Here is a 14,443-nt window from a genome sequence, read left to right on the forward strand (position 1 = left end):
GTGATTGATCTCTCCTCCACAGTTCAGGGGCATACATCTGTTCTTTGTCAGCTCAATTCGTGCAAGCTTAAAGATTCAATAGCCTACTAAGAGGATGCATAACATGTGCATTTATGAATGGAAATCCCCCAATGCAGGGCTACCCAGGTATATTAGATGAACACTAGTTATTAGAGTTGTTGATTTACTTTCCTAAACTAGGGTTCCATGGTCCAATAAGTTTGGCAAATGCTGCTCATTTTCCCATCTCTTACAGTTCCACAAGTACAATTTTATGATAAAGGCGTTGAGTAGCTCCGTGATGTCAGGCCTTCAATAGAAACTGTCCCTCAGTCTTCTCATCACTCGTCTAGGGGCAGTAACACGCACTCTTTCTCTATCAGGAACCAAGTAAAATAACAGATATGAATGACGGTATGTAAGAAATGCAAGTAAGAAATGTGAATGATGCCCTAGACCCTTCAAAAGTAAAAAGCACAAGAGTAAAGTAGGATTGGATGATGTAAAGTCACAAGTCTCTTTGTAATGGTATTTGTTAGTATATAATTGTATTTACAACCTGAGGTTCATATGTAAGTCATTTAAACAGAAATAAGAAAAGAAACAGAAAATTGACCTTGATTCACCTCCTTTACAATTTACAGGGTACACACAGACATCTCATTCCTTTATTTTTAACAAACCAGAGAGGAAGTTTTGCTGTCCCCAAATTACGTTGATGAGGAAATTGAATGGGAGTAAGTGACTTATCCAAGGTTGCCCAGCTGGAACTGGAAGTGGCAAGAGTCAGAATGTTATGTCCTTCTCGTTCTACATCCAGTGCCTTTGCTGTCATAGCTGCTTTTGTTCAAAGCAGAATTCTTGTTTTCTCTGCCCTCTTCAACATGCTTCTTACCAATGACTTCACCTTCTCAGTCAATGGCATCGTCGTGTCTCAGACCAGTAACCTAGAAGTCAACCTCAATATATCTCTTCTGCACATTCTGTATCCAGTCAGATTGACCCCCGCATATATATCAGATCCAAGAAACCACCACCACCACCGCACTATCCTGGTCACGCCACGTAAGTGCTCCAGGCCTCTCATGGCTTTCCCCTGTTGCCACTCTCCCTCATCCTACCCCCTCCACCCCTGCTCCTATTTCCTTGTTTGCATAAACACTAAAGTGATCTTTCAGGAGAATTCTTCCATCTAGAATGCTCCAGTGTGAGATACATCATGTCTAGAATTTGCTGCAGGATAACCTGCACAGATGGGGGCCTACAAAGGCATATAAGTCGCATCTCCCATCTGCCTCTCCATCCTCACACCTGCTACTCACTCCCTTGCTCCCTACAGCCACATTGCATCCTTACTCTTCTTCACACAGGCGCCACGTTCTTCTGCGTCCGGGCCTTTGTGCCTGTGGCCCCTCCTGCCTGAATGCTTACGTCCAGATCTTCACACGGCTCTCATTCCCTTTTTCCGGGCCTCTGCTGAAATAGTAGCCCTTGAGACCTTCCTTTCTTACCCTACTTTGGTTATCTGCGTACACTTGTCACTACATAAAGATGTATAATAATTTAGTTTATTTTCTTTCTTCCCCACTAGAAAATAAGTGCTCATCATGAGGGCAAAAGCTGGCCTTTACAACACTGTATTTTTAATGCCTGGATCATTATTGGCTACATTTTTAAAAAATAAATAAATAGCTATGAAAATTCCATTGTTGAAATTGTGGAGAGACCCCCCGGTTTGGACTAGGAAAAGCTTAGATCTCATTCTCAGTTTGTCACCTTGCACATTTACAGTCAGCCAGTTTGTTGGGAGTCTGCTTTTGTTATCCACAAAACTCCACAAAATAGGGATAACAGGGTCATAGAATTGGAGGCAGGGGGCAGAGGGGATTAAATAGCCAATGTTGTGAGTTCTGTGAAAACAGTGAGGTGCTGACGGACCTGGAGGAGAAAGCTTGCACGTGTCTTTCGGAGCCTGGTCCCTCAAGGGCAGCGCTGGTAGGGAATCACACAAATCCATTTCTGGCATGTCTCTGCATCTGTGTACCCCTACAGCTTGGCAGAGGCTCTGCTCTGGCAGCGTTAGAACCATCAGCCTCGGCCCTTTCCTTCATCCTTCGAGCCTGGCCTAAAGAAACAACTTGCCCCAGCTATGTGATTCCCAAATGACTGACACGTAATGCTTGTGCATCCATAATGTCTGCTAAGAACCAACTAATACTCAAGTATCTAGGGGCAGTTCACTTAGGCGGGGCTACCCCATAATGGGAAAGCCTTTTCTTGATTATTCTCAGTCTTGTTTCTCAGAACATGCCAAATTGTGTGTAAGTGAATGAATAACACTGTCATTACAAAAAAAGCAGATCTAGCTTTAAAGCTGTTTGGAATGAGAAAGCCTCACCCTGTGCAACTGCCGTGCTGACTGAGAGGACCAGGACCGGCCCTCCTGCCTTACACGCTGTGTGTCCCTCAGGGAGCGCGACTCCTTCCAGAGAGGCGTGTTCTCTGCTCTCTTCTGCCCCTGGCCCTGCAGCCTCCAGGGTGGCTTAGTAGTCCCAGCCTCCTTCTCCCCAAACCTCATCTGAGGAGCCCTCTTTCTTATCTTCTCTTATCTTCAGTGTAGGTGCTCGTCATTCTAAAACATTTCTTTCCTGATAGTAAGGTGACCAACTTTTTTACAATAAAAAGGGGGACAAAAATAAATTGAAGAAAACAATATTGTAAATAAAAGAAACATTTTATTCATTGCAACAATAATACACTATAATATGATAAATGCATAATAAAAACATTTGTAATATTTTATATTGTAATTATGCTTACATGCCTCTTAATTTTTAATAATAATTGTAAGAAAAAAGTACTTATTTAGATACAAATACGTCACATCACACGGAATGGATCTACTCTACATCAGTCGAATACGAACATTTACAGATTAGTCTTACAATATCAAAAAGGAGGACGTGTAGGAGGACAGTTTTTGAGGGAGGACGGAACTTACAAAAGAAGGACTGTCCTCCCTAAAGGAGGATGATCGGTTACCTTACCAATAGAAACTGACAGGTAAAGTGGTGGAAGGTCTAGCTGCTATAAATTGAGTTGTCACTTGTAGCATGGATCCTACAGCAATGAAGTTCCTTACCAAACAAGTCAACTCTAGGTGTTCACACTAAAGACGGACGAGGAGATGGTTTCTTCGTGAAGGGGAGGACTAGACTGTTCTAAGAGCCTGAACTGGGGCTCCCTCTTCTCCCTGGTTGCGGGGAGGGCAGGGTGAGAGGAGGAGCTGTTACTGTGTGTGGACTCCTGCTGCTTCTCCACCTCACACCCCACCCTTCCTTCAAGTCCGACTTCGTTCCTTCATCTCCCATGAACCCTTCTTTGATCCCCTAGGCTTTACAGTTCAGCTTTGGACTTAGCACTTTTTTCTTTATTTTATAATCGTGTGTACGCTGTCTCATACCAACAGCCTGGAGCTTCTCAGTGGCGACATCTGTGTCGGCTTGTTCCTTCTCTCTCAGTAACCCGTAGTCATCCTGCTCACTAACTAGATACCTGAGCCGTACTCGGCCATGTTCCAGACTTACAAAAGGACCGACTGCGACGCATGATCCTTGGCCATTCCTTAGATAATAATGGTCTTGGCCATAATAGCTAACTCTGACCGAGGGCCGCCTCATAGGTCTGGAGGCGGTTCACTCCATTTTCGCGATGAGGAAAATTAAAAAGTGGAAAGATTGAATAATTGGCCCATGGTCACACAGCCAGTAAATGGTACAGATCCAGGGTCTGAATCAACACCATCCGGCTACAGAGTCGGTGTTGTTAGCCACCTCTCTCTTCTGCCTTCTTCAAATCACCATCATAGGTGGCACTGAAGTAATTAGATAAAATTTAAATATTTAGTGAATGCATATTAAATAAATGAAAGTTCTCTCATGCACATCTGTTCTAAAGAGAAGTTTTAATCTAACTAGTCAAAGCTAGTTTCTTTGCTATTTTCATTTAAAGCTACACACATGCCGTCTGTTCTATTTGAGTTCTCCAGAGGGGCAGAGATGCAGCAAGAGGAGCTTTAGGAGAGAAGCTATGCTCTTCAGGCTGTAGCCTAATCCCTGGAGAGATGTGGCCAGTGCTCTCTCCTTCCCTGTCCTGGGCAAGCAATGGCTACAGAAGCACCTTTATGAGAGTGGCCGCCTTCTCAGCTGCAGACTTGTGCACCTGCGCACGATGGGACTGGAGAAGAACAGCCTTCCTGAGCCAGAGGTAGTGCAGGCTGCTGTCTGGAAAAGCAGGGTGTGGGTCTCAGTGTGCCCTTCTGTGGTAGTTACCCAGATACACAGGCTTTTTGTACTGACTCCTACTTTTCCTACTGTGGTCTGACCATTTCCACTTTCTTCTTTTAAAACAATCTGCCTGGGAGGTGTTTCTCTTCCTCCCAGCCTTTGAGTGATAGGGCTGACGCCTGGGAAGAAAGAAGTAAACTCCTTGAAAGGTTCTATTTCTCCATCAGCTCTGTCCCTCTATGGTGGTAAGAGTCCAAGGTCTTTGTCCTAGGAAACCACAGGCTCCTGGGAGCGGTGCTGCTGGGAGGGAAGTTTGGTTTGGAAAGAAAGATGTTACAGTGACTATTTTCCATTTGTCTCAGCCATGGGGCTATGTGTCTTTCCTCTTTGCTTTTACTCATAGCCCTACTTTCGCCTGGCTTTGTTGTGAATCCAAAGAGGAGACAGAATTTATTTTTCAGCTCCAAAGCAGGGTCCTTGGTGACGCATAGGGACTTGCGGTGCGGGACTACTGTAGCCGTGCGTACAATGTTTCTTCAGCGTCTTCTGGTGTCCTGACATCTTCATATTCTCTCCCAGCTTATCCACATTGTGATAACCTCACAGTGTCAGCCTGGGATTCTATTTGGGGAGAAGCCTTATTTTCTCCCATCCTCACATACAGAATTAGAGGCTTCTGCCAACTCTTTCTCCTTCTCAAGGACATGCTTGCCTCTCTTTTATCCTTTACTCATTCCTTCCCTTGGGAGGAAGAGTAACTTGTCTGACTGGTGTGAGCCTGGCAGTCATTAACCTCTCCTCCATTGTGCGTGTTTAATGTGTTAACAATCCCTGCACTGAAAAGACCATGTGGCTGTATCTTTCTTGAGTCACTTGGTTTAGGCAAGATGGGCCATCCTAGCTATTGCTCTCCAATACAATAACAAAATAGGAAGAAATTGCCTCTAGTGGACTCAGATACATCTTTGTTTGAACTTCTCCCTCAGTGACTGAGAAAACTAAGTCACTTCTTCCCTGAGATTCAGAATACTTAGACTCAGTAGGAGAGGTAGCTGCAGACAGACTCCTAGTGTAGCCTCCGACAACAGTGTATCTCACTCAGCACTGTGCTTTATTCATTGGGTTTCCATGAACAAAATTAGTACCCTGATCGAAGCCTATCTCTTTAAGTCATTGTTTTTCCTTGTTTGAAATTGCAGAATTCAGGGAATAAGTGACATCCTGACTTTCATCAGAATCCTTTCGACATCACGTCACAATTGTTAATGGCTCTCTTTCCTTTTCTTAGCTTTCCCAGTAGGGAGGTGCAATTACTGTTAAAAAGGAGACTATTTTTTTTGCCACACATTGTAAGTAGTTTGCAAAGGTGAGTTACTGTCAATTAGTGTCTGCTTGCAGGAAACAGTCCAGCTCCATAGCCCAGCGTTCTGATCACTCCAGTAAAATACTGGCTTTATGCTTTTTTTAGATGGTCATTTCGGTTAAATGATTACTTTGACTTTTCAGTATTAAATTTGTCGTGCAATATGAGCTCAACAAAGATGAGAGTTGTCCTTAATAGTTTGAGGGTTGTTAATCCTCCTATCCCCACCCCACCCCAAATCCCATGCACTATTTTGAAGTACAACTTTCTAACTAGCAGGTATTTAAAGTTTAACATGACACTCGTACCTTTTTATTTTAAACTAAAATTACAGGCTTTGTTGAAATACTTAAACCAATTTGTGTGCATAGTTATAACCCCAGGTGATTCATTACAGAAAATTGTTTAATTTTTACTGTTTCCCAGACCTCTCCCATGCGACAAAACTAACAGGCATTGATTTATTCTACCAGCACGTGTGCCAGACACTGTGCAGGTGCAACTGAGATAAAGAGTGAGCCACGGACCTTGCTGTCAAGGCATTTGTAGTCCAATTGAGAAATGAAACTCATGAGCAAAGTTTTATAATATACCAGTATGGGAACCCACAGAGAGAACTGTGTTCATTGTGGGAGGCGGAGTAAAAAGTGACTGATTTCTTCCTAGGAAATCAGGGGAGATTTTTTCACAGATGTTGACCCATTCAAACCAGTGACCTGAACAGAGCTATACCCAGTAAGTTGATTGGTGGAGGCTGGAGAATGGGCATCATAATAGTAAGAGCTGTTATGTACAAGGGGATTGTGACCATGGTTCACAAAGTGAACGGTGTACTCTATTATTCAGGTCCTTTGTCAGCATCTTGCTTTATTTGTTAAGAAGAGAGCTTAGCCAACATTTATCCTCTGGTTCTCAAAGAACATGTATATAATGCAGATAAACGTGGCATATAATGAGACTGCCATGAACTAGGGCTTTTCAACTTTGAGTTTCATTCACTCATTCTTTCCTTCTCTTTCTGTGCAATCTAAAAAAAGAGAGATTTGCTGGGTTTTGTTTCTTTTTAAAAAACAAACCATCTTCTACTCTTTCAGTTGTCTTGCTATAACTGCGGCTCCTATGTCTTATTGTGTTAGTCAGAGACTGATTGTAAGGAACAGAAATCCACCCAACTAGTTCAGATAACATAGGGGCTCTGGAAAGGACTGACTGGTACACGCCCCAGGCTCAGGAAGCACTCTGTGCCTGGTGCAGATAGGAGTGGGGACTGGTTAGCCTCGGAGACTGCTCCCCCAGTCTCCGCTCTTCTCCTCGTTGCTTTCTCCTCCCTGCTTCAGTCTCCTGTTCCTCTTCATCCTGCGGAGCAGCCTCCTCTGCTTCCTCCTGTGTCTCCTCTTCCCTTGTCGTTTCAGCTTGCCCTGGCCCCGCTTTGACCCCGGAGTCTATCGAAGCTTTCTGATGCGGGATTCAATACTGCCTCACCACAGTCCCAAGAGAAAACCCAGCCAATTTCATGTCAGTTAATTAGCTGTCCTTGATCCAGGTGTCATACCTCATCCAGTCAGCTACAGTAAAAAAAAAAAAAAAAAAAAAGGTGTGGGGGGAGGAGTCTTGTTTATAGCGCTTCTCTGCATGGTGGGGGCAGAGCAGAAGGGTAAATTGGGAAAGATAGGCAGAGTTGAATTATATATTCCACCATGCTGCCCTGCAAAGGCAAACTCTAGTGTATAATCTAAGGTGATAAATTAGCTTTTCTTAGCACAGTTTTAGTAGTTAGACAGCAGAGCTCCCCAGGGTGCCCAGATCTAGTGTCTACCCCAGAACAAGTTCCATTTCTTACTCACCTAGCATTTCACAGGTAAACAGAATAGTGATCATTCATTCAGCACATGGCTCCCAACAGCACCCCTGCTTCTCATTTGCTGTGTGTGGCCTCTTACAGGCCAGGGTATATGAGAAAAACCATGAATTTGGAATCACTGGAATTGGTTCCATCTCTTACTAATATGGTGGCTGTGAACCGGTTCCAGAATTTTAGAGCCTCTTCGTGGATTCACAAAACGGGGTCGACTTGTCCCCCACCAGCCCCGCTGGGTACTTGTGAGGAACACATAATAAATGTGTGTTGAAAGGTTTTGTGAATAGTAAAGCACTAGACAGATAAGTTCAGTTATTAGCAAATTATTCAGAGGTGAGGACAAAGATAAAGTTTTTTATCTGACATTTAGCACAAGGTAATAAGACGTAGAACCCTGGCATCTGCTCACCTAAGGCAGGGCATGGCTTTAGGCAAGACTCATACTACATGACATTCCTGGTTCTTCAGCTCAAATCCCGTGCAGTCAGGAGTTCTTGAATGAAAGGTGTAGTGGAAGGTGATGCGGGCCTGCTCCCTGATCAGTGTGCACGTCAGCATGGCTCCTATGCATGAAAGGACCTTTTGTTTTATTCATTTCAACTGGAACTATTGTGATCATTGTAATATTATTAAATCTGGGTTGTTTGTTTTAATTAGATGGTGATAGTGAGAGAAAAACACAGATCACAAGTTATTTTCCATCTTGCAAATGAGTAGTAGAAGCTAAATCATTTGTGGAAACTAATTGTGTTCAAATAGGCGAATAGCTGTCAAGGGTGTTGGGGGGGGGCTTAGAATGCCAAGAAGAGTTCTCCGCCTGGCACCTACAAACACTTGAGTCTGTGAGGCCTGGGCGAGTGCAGACTCTGCGTTATGTTGTCTGGTTGCAGAGTTAAACCCTTGGCTGTAATCACTCACACCGCATTGAATCCTAGCTAGGATTCAACCTAGTTCTGTCTGACTCCAAATCCCGCATTTCCCACAATGCCTCACTGCCACCAGATTGTAGAGCCCGTGTGTTTTGTCCAGTAATGTCTGATTGGGGATCTGTGAAGATGGGGGAAAAGTGTATAAACAAGCTATTTTTAATATTTAAATAATGAGAAATTTTACATTTAACTTCAGTAAGGAGAGATATATGTTAAATGTCCCCCTCCGTGGTGACCACATTTGTCAGTTATTATTTAATTCATACAAGAAAACTAATCAAATATTTGTAAATGCTCTCTGTTACACAGAGCTTCAAGTTCTGAAGGGTACCGTGGAGGATGTATAGGGTTCCTTGGTGGTAAAAAGATTGTGAAATATCTAATCTGGAGACCACAAACTGACAGGTCCTGGACTGAAGTTGGCCTATGGGTGTGGGGTTTTCTTGGCTCATAGTGCATTTCTTCAATTTGTAACTTACTCACCAGCCTTTAAAAATTAGATTTCACATCAAAAAAGCAGATTTCTTTTTTTACCTTTTGAAAATTCAAATGTTCTTCCAGTACTGGACCCACATTTTCCCGTGACATTACCCAGCTGGCCCCTGTGGGGGGCACTTTCAACTTACCGGTTTCCACCTGGCCCAGTTAATTAATTTCACTCGTTCATGTTCTCTGCCTGACACCTACAAACACCTGAGTCTGTGAGGCCTGGGCGAGTGCAGACTCTGCGTTACGTTGTTCGGTTGCAGAGTTAAACCCACTCCTTGGCTGTAATCACTCACACCTTTTGGACCCTGGACAGTTTTATCTCTGATCTTCTTACGTTGTTGTATTAAGGCCTTTCGTGCAAGCGTGTCTGTTTGGCTCTGCTCTGTCCTTGGGTACAGGAGCCACATTCTCATCATCCCACAGACACTGTGGGTGTTGGGGGGGGGGCTTGGAATGCAAAGAAGAGTAAGTAGAGCTCCCAGCGAGGAAGGTCATAGCCTAGACTTATTTCTTTTTAATTCATGAAAGTACCTAGCACCCTGATAAGCACAAAGTGCATGTTCAAGACTGACTTGCTAGAATATAGTGATTAACAGAATGGGGTTTGGTGTCATAAAGGGTGCTGGCTCACCATTGATTGCCCACTTAGGCGATTTGTATAAACTCTTCAATTTTCTTGTCTGTAAAATGGGGTAATCATAGTGCCTGTGGGGTAAAATAAGGATGAATGAGCTGAGGCTCGTAAGGGGTTAGGCACAGGGTTGAATATGTAATAACTGCCAGTGTATGGTAACTCTTACTACAAGACAGCATGCAGTTGGCTCTCAGCTGATGCTTGTTGAGTGAATGAACAGATAGAATGAGCTGAGTGTAAGGAACTAATTGTGTTCAAATAGGCAAATAGCTGTCAAGGGTGGTGGCACCAAAAGGGTTTCCAGGAACCCTGGGAACAGATTTTCCATGGCTTTGAAAGCTCTCCTTTCGATGAGACTAAAAGCAGCACATGATGTGCATTTAAATGGATTTACAAGTATACCTCTGTGGAATACCATCAGTCCAACTCCAGCATAAGTTATAAGATTGAGACACGAGGCCCTAACCTGTTGGCTCAGTGGTGGAGCATCAGCCCAGCATGTGGATGTCCTGAGTTCAATTCCCAGTCAGGGCACACAGGAGAAGCACCTATCTGCTTCACCTCTCCCCCTCTTGCTTTTCTCTCTCTCTCTCTCTTCCTCTCCTGAAGCCATGGCTTGATTAGAGCAAGTTGTCCCCAGGTGCTGAGAATGGCTCCATGGCCTCTGCTTCAGGTGCTAAGAAGAGCTCGGTTGCTGAGCAATGGAGCAACACCCCAGATGGACAGAGCATCGCCCCCTAGTGGGCTTCCCAGGGATCCTGGTCAGCGCACATGTGGGAGTCTGTCTCTGCCTCCCCTCCTTTCACTGAATAAATAAAAATAAAAAGATTGGGACACGAGGAATAGATCTCTAGTAGTCTTTCAAGGGAGACTCATGCTCAATGTCTTGAGAATATACTTGGGACTTAAGAATTGTTCTGTGGGCACGAATCCCTGACACAGCATGTTGAGACCTCTCTGTGAAGAATCATTGCAGTTGCTAAGGTGACGGTTAGAATAGGGAAAGCATTGGACCGTTTTCCCAGGGCTTCAGGACTGCTTCCTGTTTTTACAGCCTTAAGGGACAGGCAGAGGGGAACTAATTTATTTACTTTCTGCCATCACTGTCTCACTTAATTGTTACACTGATCCTCTGAAACAATGTACTATACAGATGACAGAACTGAAGCTCAGAGAGATTAAGGGATATGTGCCAGTTCCTGTACATCTTGTAATGACAGGACCAGGACTGCGGCTCTTTTCATAACTCCACACAGCCGCTCCACCTCTAAGTTTCACGGCGGCCGTCAACCCCGTCCTTATTCGCACTCCCAGAAGGACACTCGGGCAGAAGCCGGCAGCATGCTGAGTGCACACCGCCGCTTTCTTCTCACTCGTTTTCCACAAGTGTTTATTAAGCAGCTACATTGAGCCAGGCCCAGCTCTTGTTGCTGAGGATACAGACTGACCAAGAGAGATGAGATCGTTTCTCTGGTGGGGATTTAATTCTAGTGGGAAAGGATTGAGAGGAAAAAAGGTAAACCACTAAATGAACAAAATAATTTCAGATAGCAGTGTTAGAAAGGAAATGAAACAGTGACTTGACAGAGGGGACTGGGAGAAGAAGGTATGATAGATTAGATAGATAGATGACAGATAGATAGATAAAGATGTTCAAAGAAGGGTTGCAGAGGTCACTTTTGAGATGAAACCTGACTGAACAAAGGAGCCAGCCAAGCGGAAATGGGCACAGCAGCGTTACAGGCACGGGACAGGGAGTTCAGACTTCAGGCTTGACGCTGGCAACTGTTTTCACCTTTTAGACTTTTTTTAATGTAATGCTCATAACAGTAGAGCATGTTTCTAATTTGTAATCTGAATGATAATACTACATTATTTGACATTATTTTTCTGGGTATTTTGGTGATGGGGTGAGTAATCTTACTTCAAGAAGGCTGTGATGGCCTGACCAGGTGGTGGCGCAGTGGATAGAGCGTCGGACTGGGATGCAGAGGACCCAGGTTCGAGACCCCGAGGTCGCCAGCTTGAGCACGGGCTCATCTGGTTTGAGCAAAAAAGCCCACCAGCTTGAACCCAAGGTCACTGGGTCCAACAAGGGGTTACTCGGTCTGCTGAAGGCCCGCGGTCAAGGCACATATGAGAAAGCAATCAATGAACAACTAAGGTGTTGCAACGCACAATGAAAAACTAATGCTTGATGCTTCTCATCTCTCTCCATTCCTATCTGTCTGTCCCTGTCTATTCCTCTCTCTGACTGTCTCTGTAAAAAAAAAAAAAAAAAAAAAAAAAAAAAAAAAAAGAAAAAAGAAAAAAGAAGGCTGTGATGGATAGAAGTCATGGAGACAAGCTGGCTTTAGAAAGAGAGAGGACAGAGTTTACATCTGTTTCCTGACGGGGAACCACAGACCATAGGCTCAGCCTTAGGAACTGCATGCCACATTGGGGACAGCATGGCCCCAGACATGGCAGGGGGAGCAGGAAATTCCCAGAAGCCCCAGGCACACAGACATCGCTCAGCACGAGGAAGGGAGCCCCTGGGCAATGTGAACATTTGTCAGGGTGCCAAATGGGATCACTTCCAGGATGTCTGTGCTTATTACAAGGGGTAAATTCTAAAACAACAAATAATTAAGAAGGAAATAATTTTTGTGTAGATAAGTATGGACTAAAGATGCAGCATAAAATAATTTAGGGAGCAGAAGTAGAGGAATGTCATGAACTCAAACAAAGATCAAGTAGAATAACTTTTAAAACAATAAAAAATCAGACGGACCTGTGGTGGCCCAGTGGATAAAGTGTCAACCTGGAATGCTGAGGTTGCCGGTTCAAAGCCCTGGGCTTGCCTGGTCAAGGCACATATGGGAGTTGATGCTTCATGCTCCTCCCCCTTCTCTCTCTCTCTCTCTCTCTCTCTCTCTCTCTCTCCCCCCCCCCTACCTCCCTCCTCTCTAAAATGAATAAATAAAGTCTTTAAAAAAAATAAAAGGCCCTGGCCAGGTAGCTCAGTAGATACAGTGTCAACCCGGTAGACCAGAGGTCGTGGGTTTGACCCCTAGTCAGGACATGTACGAGAAGCAACCAGCTAGTGCACAACTAAATGGAACAACTAAGTGAAACAGCAAGTTAATGCTTCTCTCTCTCTCCCTTCCTTTGTCTCTGTCTCTCTCCATCTCTCTCAAATCAATGGAAAATTTTTTAAGAAAATCACTTCCTAGATCTATGGTTCCTAATGTAGGGTTCCTGAAAATAATGACAGGAACTAGAAAACTATTTGCAGTGCTTCAAAAATCTGAATAGATAATAAGGCTACACAGGTTAGCTATCGTTTATTTTGTGTTCTTTTAAATCATTCTTTTGTTGGTTTATTCAGTATTTCAGCAAATACTTAATGAATTATCTGCTATGTTCCAGGTATATGCCAAGTACATGAAAAATGGCTAAAACACGGATCCTTGTTTTTGAGATATTTTAACCAACTGATAGGGCAGAATGACAAGTAAATGAATAGTTACAAAACAGTATAATGTACTGATAGAGGTTTATGAAGTACTTTGAGACTTCCAAGGGGTTGGAGAAATGCTAATCTAGCTTGGATTAGGCTCTTGGAAAGCTTCCTAGAGGAGCTATTACTGGATCTAAGTTTATAGGGCATGTATAAATTACCCAGATGGGTGCAAGGAAATGATGATCTTGGCAGAGAAAAGATGATATACTTATATATAGGGCTTTGAATTCTCCAGAGAACTTTTGCATTGTGTCAGAATCATGTTCAGCTTTGAGTAAGAGAAGACTCCATTATCAGTAGCTTAAGCTAACAAAGGTTTATTTGTTTCACACAGAAAGTTGGGAGGGAGGTGGCTGACTGCAGGCTTAGGGTCACTGGCTAATGTCAGTACTGCCTTGTGTCTCTGACTCTGAGCTTTTCCTTCATGCTTCTTGCATTATGATTAAAAAGCGCTGCAGCTTTCGGTATCATATACATCTTCAGGAATGAAGAATGGGTCAGGAGAAGCGGCACATTTCTTAATCAGAAAAGTAAGCACTCTGCCAATGAACAACCCCCCCCCCCCCCACTACCACCAAACCAGGAGACTTATCCTTCTATGTCGTGGGCTTGACACACACCCCCAACTGCAGGCCAGGCTTTCTGTGCAAGTGTTTGACTGCTCCACCCTCCAGAACAGAGCGAGGAGAGGGGGTTGGGAGTGACTAGGTCAGTCAACCAGTAATAGCTGCCACACACATTTCATCTTACTTGGTCCTCGTAACAAGTTCCGCAAGTAGGAAGAGCAGGTATGATGAGCTCTACTTTATAAAAGAAGGAACTGGGATTTGGAGAGCTAGGTGATGCCTAAAGGCGGAGAGCTGTACCTTTACCTAGCAAGAACAAAAGAAAAACAAAAGCTAATGTTCAGTTTCCCGTTCAACTACCATATTTTCTCCTAATAATAGATTTTAGTGACTATGCTTATGGGATAGATTAAAATTGCCATGATTTGAAAAGGGAAGATTTATTTGTGTCTCCTCTTATAGGAAATGTCTGAACAGAAAATAAAAACAAGTAGAAATAAATTTTTAAAAGCTAATATTCATCGTATGCTTGCTGCACATCAGAGTCTCTGAAAGTGCTTTACATATGTTCTCTCATTTCCTGCTCGCACCGTCCTGCATGGAAGGCCGTCCTGATTTTGTGCATGAGCAGTGTGAGGTGTATGTGACACTGACATGACTTGCCCCGATCACAAAGCTAGCACATAGCAGAGCCAGGATTCAACCTCAGTTCTCCAGAATGCCAGCCTAATGCTTCCTTGCCTCTTCTGCCTTTATTGTGATTTCCTCCCGCGGCCTGTCCAGCAAATGTGCCTTCTCTTGTTGACGTTGCCT

General features: G+C 43.8%; 1 protein-coding gene and 1 non-coding gene across 2 annotated transcripts in view; both read left to right on the top strand.

Moving 5' to 3' along the window:
* Positions 1-14,443, top strand: part of TRIM44 (tripartite motif containing 44) — a 100,488-nt gene that overhangs the window by 60,917 nt on the left and 25,128 nt on the right. The gene's annotated exons all lie outside the window — the stretch shown is intronic.
* On the top strand, positions 13,975-14,113 carry LOC136321254 (small nucleolar RNA SNORA29). The gene has a single exon (XR_010728528.1). It is a non-coding gene; the product is annotated as a small nucleolar RNA SNORA29 (small nucleolar RNA).

This window comes from Saccopteryx bilineata, chromosome 1, assembly GCF_036850765.1.
Source record: "Saccopteryx bilineata isolate mSacBil1 chromosome 1, mSacBil1_pri_phased_curated, whole genome shotgun sequence".
Lineage (NCBI taxonomy): Eukaryota > Metazoa > Chordata > Mammalia > Chiroptera > Emballonuridae > Saccopteryx > Saccopteryx bilineata.